Here is a 12182-nt window from a genome sequence, read left to right as displayed (position 1 = left end):
CCGGGCCGCGCCGGGCCGCGCCGGGCCGGGCCGGGCCGCAGGGAGTCGGGGCGAGCTCCGCGCCCGGGCGCGGCGAGGCGGGGTCTGATGGGCATGGCAGGCGCTCGCTCGCTCCTCTCTCGCTCCCTCGCTCGCTCCCTCACACACGCGCGGAGGGAGGCGAAGCCCGCAGCAGCCACTTCCCCACTTTCCAAACTTCCCAGTGCAACTTTTTCCTCTCCTCCCCTGCCCGTGCCTCCTCCTCCCCCATCGCTCCCCCTTCCCCTGGCCGGCTCCCCGCCGGCCGTAGCTTCCGGGCGCGGCCACCAGGGGGCGCCCGGGCCGAAGCCCCGCTCGGCCAACTTCTGTGGGCTCTTCCGTGGACACCGCTGGGCGATGAATTCGGGGCCACGGACCAGCATCGCCTAAAGCATCTGATGCGCAGGTCCTGGCGGGAGTTAACAGCGAAGGAGGCAGGAGTGGGCAGCCACTCCCAGACTGGCTGGGAAGGCAGCGCTCAACGGAAATCCAGGGAAGCTGGTAATTACAACTTTGTATCACACTGTTCCTGGCTAACACTGGCACGCGCTTAGTAGGTGCTCTGCAAACTCTAGTTGAATTAAAACAAAACAAAACAACAAAGTAATCTTCCTCACAACTCCTTGGCACCTTCCATTTAAACAGTCTTCTCCCATTAACTTCCTTGGACCCGCACAGGATCCCTGTAAATGGCCAGGGAACAGGGAAGATTCATATTCCCAAATCCTTACACCATAGGAATTGAGAGAGCCCTTAAAACCAACCTTCTGTTCCTGAGAGGCAGATGAAGCTTCGAGGAAACCAAAGGACAGGGCACACGCTTCTGGGCCATTTTCAGCAAGTGGGGAAACTGAGTCACAGGCACCCTTGCTTAGTTCTGTTAAATGAAAGTTCACTGATTCCTCCTATGCTGACAACAGAGACTGAAGTATGAATTAGGTAGACTTGTCAGGAGCCCATAGCCTAGAGAGACAGACAAGGACAGTCATGCAAAGAGGCAATTAAAATCAGACAATGAGTGCCAGGACAGACAGAAGCACTGCCAAATGGGAACAGAGAGGAAGGTCTCCTAACGCAGCTCAGGCTCAGGGAAGACTCCTGGGAGTGGTCTTGGATGATAAGTCACAGGCAGCTGAGTGGAGGGGCTGCACAAAGCCTTCCAGGTGAAGGAAGAGCAGGTGCCAAGGTGCAGAGGGAATTGGGCATAGGTGCCTGCAGGGTACTGCAAGCAGCTGGGCATGGCTGGAACAGAAGGCCAGTGGCAGGAGCTCAAGTCATGTCTTCTGGCCATGCTGGAGAGTTTGTACTTTACATGTACTAGGAGCTAGGGAGGGGTCATGGCAAGATTTGAAGTAGAGGGTAGCTGGAGCTGACCTGTTCTTTGAGGAGGCATGACTGTAGGTGGTGAGTTGGGGGCAGAGAGGTCGGTGGGCAGATAGGCATTCAGTGCAGAGGTGACCTGACTCCCAGCCCAGTGCTTTCCCAGCACTCTGGAGCACTCTTGTCTGCAGGCACCAGATTGAACAGCTGGAGAATGGCCACTCTAGAAGGCTGGGCAAGGAAGACTGGGCTGGGCCAGGCTGGAGGGGCAGAAAGGCTTCCAGAGCGCAAGATCTGGGCCTTGGGGCAGAACATGGAAGGGAAGGAGGGGGACACCAGAGACGTGCAGGTTGAACCACACGAGATTGCCATTTTTGTAGGCCAAAACCAACTAATGTTGGCAATTTCGTATGGTTCAACCAACTAGGTATTCGGAGCAACCTCAGTCTCAGCCCAAGCATACATCTGGCGACAGATGCTGAGCAGGCCAGAGTGCCCAGATGGGGTGAGACAACAGAGTGGCTCCATCTTTCCCTCACACAGAGCTCTGAGAACTGCAGCTGTGACAAAACAGAAGTCTTTTAAAGAGCCCCTGTTCCCTGAGGCTCCAAAGCTCCCACAGCACTTGGTAAGGATGAGGTGAAACAGTTGGGAAGTGGGAGGAGGAGTTCATTCCACTGAGATGGAGTGTGATGGTCTTCATGGGGAGTTAGAAGATAGAGGATAAGAAAGGACCTTATCAAGTTAAGAATAGATCCATATAATTAAAGTGATGGTACATGTGAATATGTGCATGTGTGTGATTTTTAAAATGTTCGAAGGCTTTTTTCCCCCTAAAATTATAAAAGTTTCATTGGCTAATTGTCATGAGTACCAGCTATGACTTCTTCCTTCATGGCGCTATCCTATGGCTGTGTGACCACGGTCAAAACAGTTACCTCTCTGTGCCTCTCTTTCTCCATCCAGCTTCCTGTCCTTTTTTTTTTTTTTTTTTGAGAGAGAGAGAGAGAGAGAGATTGAGCTGGAGAGGGGCAGAGAGAGAGAATCTTAAGCAGGCTCCACACTCAGTACAGAGCCTGACGTGGGGCTGGATCTTACAACCCTGAGATCGTGACCTGAGCTGAGATCAATAGATGGACACTTAACCGACTGAGCCACCCAGGCTCCCCTCCTGTCCTATTTTTTGAGTCAATGTGTGCAATAATACTTTGAATCTCTACCAGCACTGTTACCGATATTGTTAATAAGATGCAAGAACAAACAGGTTTTTCCACTCCTAGGTGGAAAGAGAGTTGAAAACATTCATCCATACAAACTAGTAGTATTGTTCAAAATAACTAAAAGGGACAAACAACTCAAATGTCCATCTGTAGATGAATGGACATACAAAATGTGATATATTCTTATGCTGGAATATTATTTGTCCAGAAAAAGGAATGAAGTACTGATACACGCTACAATGTGGATCAGCCTTGAAAACATTACACTGAATAAAGGAAGCCAGCCACAGAAGTGCATATATGAAAATATGATATGATTTATTCATACAAAAGGTCCAGAGGCAGCAAATAATAGAGGCAGCAAGTAGATTAGTAGTTGCTTAGCATTAGGAGGAATAGGGAGCTTGAGGGACCTTGGCTGAATGGTACTGGGTTGCTTTGGGGAGTAATGAAAATCGTCTAGAATTAATTGTGGTGAAGTTTGTGCAACACTATGAACATACTACAAACCACCGAATTATACACTTTAAGTGGGTGAATTGTATGGTATATGAATTATATTTCCATAAAGCTGTTACCAAAAAAACAAAGAATAAACAAGTTTGGGGCCCCAGGAGAGGGTGTTCCTCAAGAACAAGGGTCTTAGTGTTTTCCAACAACTTTCTCTCCCACCTGGTGGAGCAAGAGAAGCCCTGGATGGACAGTCCTAAAATCCTAGAGATTCATTGTGCTTCTGCTAATACCTCACTGAGCAGCTTCGGGGAGTTCTGTTGGCCTCAGTTTCCCTGCCATCAGTATGAACAAGCTCATGGAGCAGATAACCATTAAGAGTCTTCTGTGTCCAGCACTAGAGTTCAGAATCCCATGGCCACTGCCTGCCCCGGGGCCTGTAGGCAGGATGGGAAAGGCACTGGGCTCAGGAAGCAGGCAGTGGACTCAGCCACCCGCTTCCTCTCCCAGTGCACATCCGGCCCACTTTCCTTTTATTGCAATTTAATGAAGTTGTTCAATCAGATGGGTACCAGGAATCTGTAGGCTGTAACAGCCTGGGCAGACACAGAAGCCTTGTAGCGTAACTAAACTAACAAAATCTGCCTCTTGAGCAGATCCAGGAGCCCCAGGGCCTGCCAAAGGGCGTCTCTCAGGGAAGGAGATGAGGGGGCTCCCTGCTCAGCTGACCCAAAGGAGGTATTTTGCCCTGGGCCGGAGGGCTGCCCTCTGGCTGGCCATTGCCTGGGTCACTGACCCTCCTGGTGTTTTCAAATGGGCCCCACCAGGCCTGACTTCCAGTTCAACTGCTATCCCAGTTGTGCCCATCTCTCACCCACCCAGAGCTCTACCTTCTCCACACCAGCCTTCCTTGTCTGGAAGTTAATCCTTGATGACTGAAAGACTGCACTGCGTTGGGGGTAGGGGGTGTGGGGGGCGGAAAGCAGACTCCAGGACCCTGCAGCGTCATCAGTGCTGAAGATAGTCTAGAGTGATGGAAAGAACTAGAAAATATCAGACACTGAGATGATTCAGAAAAGGGCATTCCCTCCTGGAGTGGGGTAATAGACACAGGATCATAGGGTATGGATTGGAGTTGCTATACAAGATGGCATTCCTAAAACAAACAAACAAACAAACAAAAAAACAAAGCAAAACAAAAAACAACTTAAAAAGAATAATTTAAAAAAAAAAGAAGAAGAATTAAAAAAAAAAAAAAAGCCCACCTCTGGTCCAGCTCAGTGGAGATGTGGAGAACAGGGAGGAATCAGCCAGATGCTGTCCTCACAGAGCTTGCAATCCAGTGAGGGAGACAGGATATGCAAATTGTGTGATTTGGGAGACACATGGGGTGTGTGTATGTGTTGGGGGAACAACTTTAGGAGAGAAAGCCAGCCTTAGGAGAGAGGAAATCAGCAAAGGTCTTTGTAAGAAGGTCGTATTTGAGTTGACCCTTAAGGATGAGCAGGATCTGGACAGGAAGGTCATTTCAGACAGTGGGAACAGCATGTGCGGAGGCATGGGAGTGTAAGTGTCTGACGTATCTGGAGAACTGTGAATGATGATGGGGGAGAGCTAGCATTCGAGAAACACTGGGAAGGGTTGGAAATAAGAGTACAGCAAGAAGGGCCATGCATGATTGTGGAAAGTCCTTCATCTCACCATTCAGAGGATATAATTTTCTTAGCTTGCTCTGCATAAATTGCAGGTGCTGGTTAAGAGCGACTACATGTCAGATTCTAGGTGAGATGTGCCGACATCAGTGACAAACAAGAGTGTTATGCATTGACCATTAATTCACAAATGCTTATCGGGTCCCCACGTGTACTATATAGTGTTAGGCATGAAGGAATATAATCCTGACCTCTGGCTACTTGCAATTTTGAAACAAGATGGAAATACTCAGGTGTCTAGTTATAATGCATTTAAGTGCCAGGTGAGTGATGTAATATTGTAAGAGTCCAGGAGAAGGCAGGGAGAATTGGAGTGTTGAGGACATCTTCCAGGAGCAGTGGGGATTTGAATTAGGTGGTGAAGGAAAGGTAGCATTTGAATAGATGGAAAGAGAAAGCACAGGGACAGCGGTGGGGCTGGGAATAGAACGTCCAGGCTGGAGAAGAGGTTGGGCTGGAGTGTGGGCTTGGGTAGCACAGTCCGGAGGACTGGCAGGTGCAGAAGCAAGAGCAGCTAGGGATTGTCATAAACCAATTCTGTGCATGACCATTTATCTAACGGGTCTTGGCAACACCGTGAGACAGCTTTTTACCCCCATTTTAAAGATTAGGAAACAGGGTCTCAGAGGGGACACATGGCATATTCAAGTCACACAGTTGATGATTGGAGGCTTGTACTGTCTAGTTCTTTCTACGAAACCACTTGCTTCCTTTCAGACACAGATGGGGAGGTAGCACAGGTAGCGTGGGCTGACTGGGCGTGGCTTCTGGACACACACACACAGTCACTGGGGGACACACTCACACCACATATAGCACATCCTGGACTGTCTCTCCCAACCTCATTAGGACATGGGACGATTGTCCTTTAGGAGACTTTAGCCTTTCACTCTAGCTCAAGCTATGCCAGTCTCCATTCCTCCTTTTAGGATTCAAAGAAGTATGGGAAGGGGAAAAAGAAATGTGATGCCTGAAACAAAATACCCCATTGAGCTGACCACTAAGTAGCACTTAGACCCCAAGTATACACACAGCTGCTTTATGGAATGAAGGCTATAGCCCATGTTCCTGGATATAAAATAACAAACCACATATAACGTTTTACATTGCTATGTAATTAGCACGGATCTGTGAGTGTGTGAGCCAACCAGGGGGAGGGAAGGGGGTCTCGGGCCTCGAGCACAGTAAGCCGTGGAGAAAAGAGCATGTGCTGTGGGGCCAGAAAGACAGGAGTTTGAATCCTAGCTCTGTCTCTTTGCATCCCTAAGGGCACTAGGGCAGTGCTTGGGATGAAGATGCTGGTGATGCCTCCATCCACGGAGGTTGTAGTAAGACCTTGGGCCACTTATTTAAACTCAGAGAACTTCCAATTTCATATCTGTCAACAGGAGTAAAAGCGTATGCCTTACGGAAAATGGTTTTGCCCTTTCTGCCCCCACGGGAACATTTGGCAATATCTAAAGACATTTTTGGTTATCACAACTGGGAAGGTGCTGCTGGCCTCTGGTGGGTAGAGGCCGGATGCTGTTAGGCATCTTACCATGAGTAGGGCAGTTCCCACAGCAAAGAATTATCCCATCTAAAATACCAATCATACTGTGATTGAGGAATCCTGTCTTACAGAGTTGCTGTTTTGCATTATTAATCTTTACGAACTTTTATTGAGAATTTACTGTGTGCCCAGCACTGTTGTTATCACTTTATTTAAATGCGTTACCCTCTTACTTGTTCATAGTAAATTGGTGAGGGAGATACCATTATTATCCTTATTTTACAGATGAGGAAACTGAGCCCCAAAACCTGCTCAGAGTCACATAGTCAGTCATAAGTGGGGCCAGGGTTTGAAAGAAGGCAGTGTGGCTTCAGAGCCTTCCACGGGCTAGATGGAGCTCATGCTCAGCAAGGGCCTGCTTCCGTGCCTGGAGCATGCTAGTGATGGTGACTCCTGAAAGAGCATGAGAGAATTCATTCATTCATCAATGCAACGCGTGTGTGCTGCGAGTCTACTCAATGCTTGGTGCTAAAGAATTGGTGAACAAGATAGGTAGAGTCTTTGCTCACACAGACCTTTCTTCCTAGTTAATGACGACAAATAACATAGCAGTAACCATTACCAGTGGAGACAATGGAAGTGATAGAGTGTCCAGTGAACTAGGAGGAGTTTGGCAGGAAGAGATCTGGGGAAAGAGCACTCCCAGCAGAGGGCAAAGCCCTGAAAGAGAAAGCCACCTTGGTGTGTTTGGGAAACAGACAGAAGTCCAGCAAAGCTGGTTGTGTAGGGCACAAGGGAGAAAATTCTAAGAGATCACAGAGAGATGAGAGGGGCCAGGTGAAGTAAGATTTTGTAGGTCAAAGGAAGACACTGGAATTTCAGTTTTGCTGAGAAGGTAGAGGAGGGTTTTAAAGAAGAGTAACATGACCTGATTTACATTTTTAGAAGATGGATCAGACTGTAGTGTGGAGGCTGGTGAGGTGGTAAGTGAGGCCTTCAGGAGCCCGGTAAGGGCGTTAGGGCAGCACTTGGGGTGAGGATGGTGGGGGCTGCAACCACAGAGGTTGTAGGAAAATGAGGAAAGTGAGCAGATTTGGATCATACAGAGTTAGAGCCAGATGCGGCAGATGTGCCGTGGTGGTGAGGGCGCCAGAGGAATCGAGGAGAACACTGAGGTTTTTGTCCTGAGGAACTGGCTGCATTTACTGAGAGGGGAAGGCTGAGGGAGTGGGGGTGGGGGGTAGGGGCGGTGACAAGAATCCGGTTTTAGGTCATGTTAAGTACGAGCTGCCTACTAGGGTCCACGTGGAGGTGCTAGGGGAATGGCTTCCGCGTGAGCGTGGGGCTCAGCAGAACAGTCCAGGCTGGAAGGGTCCCTTTGGGCTCCATTGCATGGAGATGCTATTTAAAGCTAAGGGCCTACCTGAAAGAGATTGAGAATTGAAGAAAGCCTGTGTCTAAGCCCAGAGGACCTTATCATTTCTAGTTTGAGAGAGGAGCCTCCACCCCAAGCAACAGAAGTAGGAGAAAACCCAGGAGAGAGAAGGCAAGATATCCAGTGAAAGAAACCAGGGAAGTGACCATTAGATTTGACCACAGGGAGGTTAACAGGAGCCGTTTCAGTCAACTGCTGGAGACAGAAATTCAATAGGTTGAGAACGAGAGGGAGGAGAGGAAGCACAAATAGCCAAGCAACCCCTTCTTGGGTTGTGGGAAAGGGTAAAGTAGTGGACTGGCATAAGAACATATGGGCAATGCAGAGACTTTTTAGAACATGGGTCATATAGCACACTTGTATGCTGATATGAAGGATCTGGCAGAAGGAAAGAACTTAGGATCCTAGGGAGAGAGGGCTCCACCAGAGAGAGCCTTGAGAAGCACGAGAGAGTGCAAGACACTTGAGATCCAAAGACAAAGGATGGGCTAATCCTTGGTAGGACATTTCAGCTGTTGTTTACATGAGGGAAGGCAGCGAGCATGTGAATGACATTCATGGTGGATAAATCCTTTGTCAAGTAAGTACTCGTACTTTCTCAGAGGAACATCAGCACCCTGACCTGGGCCACTGGTCAGCCCCTGGCCCTGACCACTGATCCAGACTGAGCTCGGCCCCGTAGACTGGATATCTAATGCCATCAACCATCTCTCTCTGTTCATAAGAGAGCCCCTGGGAGAGACCATGGATGACTCAACATAACCCATCTGTACAGCTGACAAGCACTTTTGAGGCAGAGGTTCAGCAGTACCAGCATCCACCAACAGATGAGGGCTGCCTTTAAGACAGTCTCAAAGAGGGGAGTTCCCAGGACCTTTCTGAGGAGGTGGTCATTCAGAGTAGAACCATTTGCGCAGCATGTCTTCATAGGAGGGAGTTAAGAACAGGAGGCTATCAAATGGGGCCAAAATTTGGGATTCATCAGAATGAGAGGGCCAGGCTGAGGCAGGAAAGAGAAAGTACAGAGGTTGTCCAGAAGGACTCAAGTAGAGCTAAATGAAGTATAAATAGTTAAGGGGGGTTATTGGTGGTTCAACTAAATCTAGGAGTGCTGCATGCTTTTCAGCTTTCTCCTTTTATTTGGGCTCTTGAAGGACCAACGTGGTTTGTATGAGTTAAGTATGCATTTCTATAGTGATTAAGAGTTTGTAATTGCCAAACACAAGCTGTATGAGAAAAAGCTTCACAACTTCCTAGCTTACTCCCTCCAGATCTCCACGTCCTCATCTGTGAAGTGAAAACAACAGCAATATGGAGCTCCTGATTTGTTGTGGGGATTAAGCTGGTGGATGTGAAAGCACCTGGTGTACTGTCAAGGCTGGGAATATTACTTTTATGATTATTATTAATAATACTAATAAGAAGAGGACTCTAAAGTACCTCCTTGCCTAGGATAAACACTGTCATGCTCTTCTAAAAAGTTATAAGGGACCCCTGGGTGGCTCAGTCGGTTGAGTGTCTAACTCTCGATGTCGGCTCAGGTCATGATCTCAGGGTCATGAGATGGAGCCCTGTGTCAGGCTCCGCACTGGGCATGGAGCCTGCTTAAGATTCTCTCTCTCCCTCTCCCTCTTCTCCTCCCCCACCCTCTGCTCATGCTATCTCAAAAAATAAATAAATAAATAGTTATAAAAGAGACGAGTCATCTGCAACATGGACACCTTATGAAGAAGCCTTGAGTGTCTGTGGCAGGGTGGTCTCCAGAGCCCCTGCATCGAGTAGTTGGCCAGGGCGCACTGTGCACAAGGGTGCTCGGCTGAGGAGGTGGGGTGGGGGATGGGGGGTGAGGGGGTGGTTGGGGGTGGGGGGGCAGTGATATCCAGCCAGTGGCAAGGGGCTGCATCTGTGTTTGATTCCACTAGGCACTATACAAGCTGTCAGGGGCTCAGAGGGCACCCAACAGCACACTTTTTTTTTTTAATGTTATGTTAATCACCATACATTACATCATTAGTTTTTGATGTAGTGTTCCATGATTCATTGTTTGCGTATAACACCCAGTGCTCCATGCAGTACGTGCCTTCTTTAATATCCATCACCAGGCTCACGCATCCCCCCACCCCTTTCCCCTCTAGAAACCTGTTTGTTTCTCAGAATCCATAGTCTCTCATGTTTCGTCTGCCCCTCCTATTCCCCCCCTTCATTTTTCCCTTTCTGCTATCTTTTTTTTTTTCTTTTAACATATAATGTATTATTTGTTTCAGAGGTACAGGTCTGTGATTCAACAGTCTTACACAATTCACAGTGCTCACCATAGCACATACCCTCCCCAATGTCCATCACCCAGCCACCCCATCCCCCCACCCCCCACCACTCCAGCAACCCTCAGTTTGTTTCCTGAGATTAAGAGTTCCTCATATCAGTGAGGTCATATGATACATGTCTTTCTCTGTTTGACTTATTTCGCTCAGCATAATATCCTCCAGTTGCATTCACATCATTGCAAATGGGAAGATTTCATTCCTTTTGATGGCTGCATAATATTCCATTGTATATATATACCACATCTTCTTTATCCATTCATCTGTCGATGGACATCTTGGCTCTTTCTATAGTTTGGCTATTGTGGACATTGCTGCTATAAACATCGGGGTGCATGTACCCCTTTGGATCACTACATTTGTATCTTTGGGGTAAATACCTAGTAGTGCAATTGCTGGGTCATATGGTAGCTCTATTTTCAACTTTTTGAGGAACCTCCATACTATTTTTCAGAGTGGCTGCACCAGCTTGCATTCCCACCAACAGGGTAGGAGGGTTCCCCTTTCTCCGCATCCCTGCCAACATCTGTCGTTTCCTGACTTGTTAATTTTAACCATTCTGACTCCACCAGCACTCTTCTATAAATATTTAGAATCACTTGGCCTTTACTTACCAAAATCAGTAATGGGGAGTCTGTTGACCATCTTTAGCTATCGACATTTTCATGATGACATTCCAAATGTACCCCCAGTACCTCCTCTACTTGCATGCCCTGCTTTCCATTCAAACTCATCATATCCAAATTCAAAACTCCATTTTTCTCAATTCAGAATTTGGGTTGGATTCTCCTCAGTTATGTGTGATGTGTCTTTTCATTAGTCCTACCTGGACACTGATTATGACATTTAGTGACAAGAAGTTCACTTCCTTCTGAGGTAGCCAACTCCACTTTTAAGCAACTCTTAACCTTTAGAAACTTCCATAAATCAAGTCTGCCTGCCTGAGGTGTGCACCGCAAGCATACCTTATACCCACAAGGTGCTGGTTCCCACCCTCAAGATCACATGGAGCAGCTCTTCTCCACTGTCTTCATCACAGCTATTCATAGATTCACAGAGACCAGGTCACTCTGGTGACCTGTCTCATTGTTCTTTCTTCCCTTCCTCATACAAAAGGCTTAGCCTATTTCTATTCTCCTGATCACCATTTTAAAGATTCCTTTTGTGGTGATGGGCATTAAGGAGGGCATGTGATATGATGAGCACTGGGTGTTATACTCAACTAATGAATCATTTAACATTATATCAAAAACTAAGGATGTACTATACCTTGGTTAATTGAATTCAAATAAAAAGATAAAGATTCCTTGTGTCTAGAACCCATGTTGTTTCCAACATTCTACAGTTTTCTCATTCGCTGATTTACTATGTCGTTCATCTGTCATCTATGTGCTCAGGGATTGGAGGCTAAGAGAGAAAAAATGATTTGCCCAGGATCTTCCGGCTGCTAAGCTGTTCTGACTATAGACCTGCTCTTTCACTATTCCACAGTTGCTTCTGGCGAGAAGCAGTGGCCCTTTGACTCCAGCCAGCCTTCCAAGTGGCAGAAGGGCCCCCGCTTAGTTGAATTTTCTGCCTCAGAGCTTTTCCCTTAATCTGTCTGGAGTGTTTAGCAATCCCACTTCTTTCTTCCCCTGTCAAATCAGCAGCTCATGCTAGAGGTCTAGCCGAATCAATGCCAACCGTTTCTTCACAGTTCTAGAGCCTTTTTCCTCCAGACCTCTAGACATGCCGCAGCTGGAGTAATCACTGTTTCCAACCACAACCTGAAACATTAGCTCAGGACTAGGAAAGCAGGAGTTCTTAGGATAGTGAATTCAGGAGAACCATGAGAGATTATGGACTCCGAGAAACAAACTGAGGGTTTTAGAGGGGAGGGGGGTGGGGGGTGGGTTAGCCCGGTGATGGGTATTAAGGAGGGCACGTACTGCATGGAGCACTGGATGTTATACGCAAACAATGAATCATGGAAGACTACATCAAGAACTAATGATGTAATGTATGGTGACTAACATAACATAATAAAATTAAATTTAAAAAAAGACAGTGAACTCAAGGGATTGTCACATCTAGAGGGAGAGAATATGGCTAGACAGAAGCCTTATGAGGGTAGAGTCCGTGTCTGTGTTTTTCCATTGAACTTTGGGCATCGTAAATATTCTTAATGGCTGCTATGATTAATTGATAATGTATTGGGGGCACTTCCACTGTGTC

The sequence above is a fragment of the Mirounga leonina genome, unplaced genomic scaffold (assembly GCF_011800145.1).
Source record: "Mirounga leonina isolate KUSES-001 unplaced genomic scaffold, KU_Mleo_1.0 Mir_173, whole genome shotgun sequence".
In the NCBI taxonomy this organism is placed as follows: domain Eukaryota; kingdom Metazoa; phylum Chordata; class Mammalia; order Carnivora; family Phocidae; genus Mirounga; species Mirounga leonina.
The sequence above is the reverse complement of the archived record's forward strand: the minus strand, read 5'-3'. Positions refer to the sequence as shown.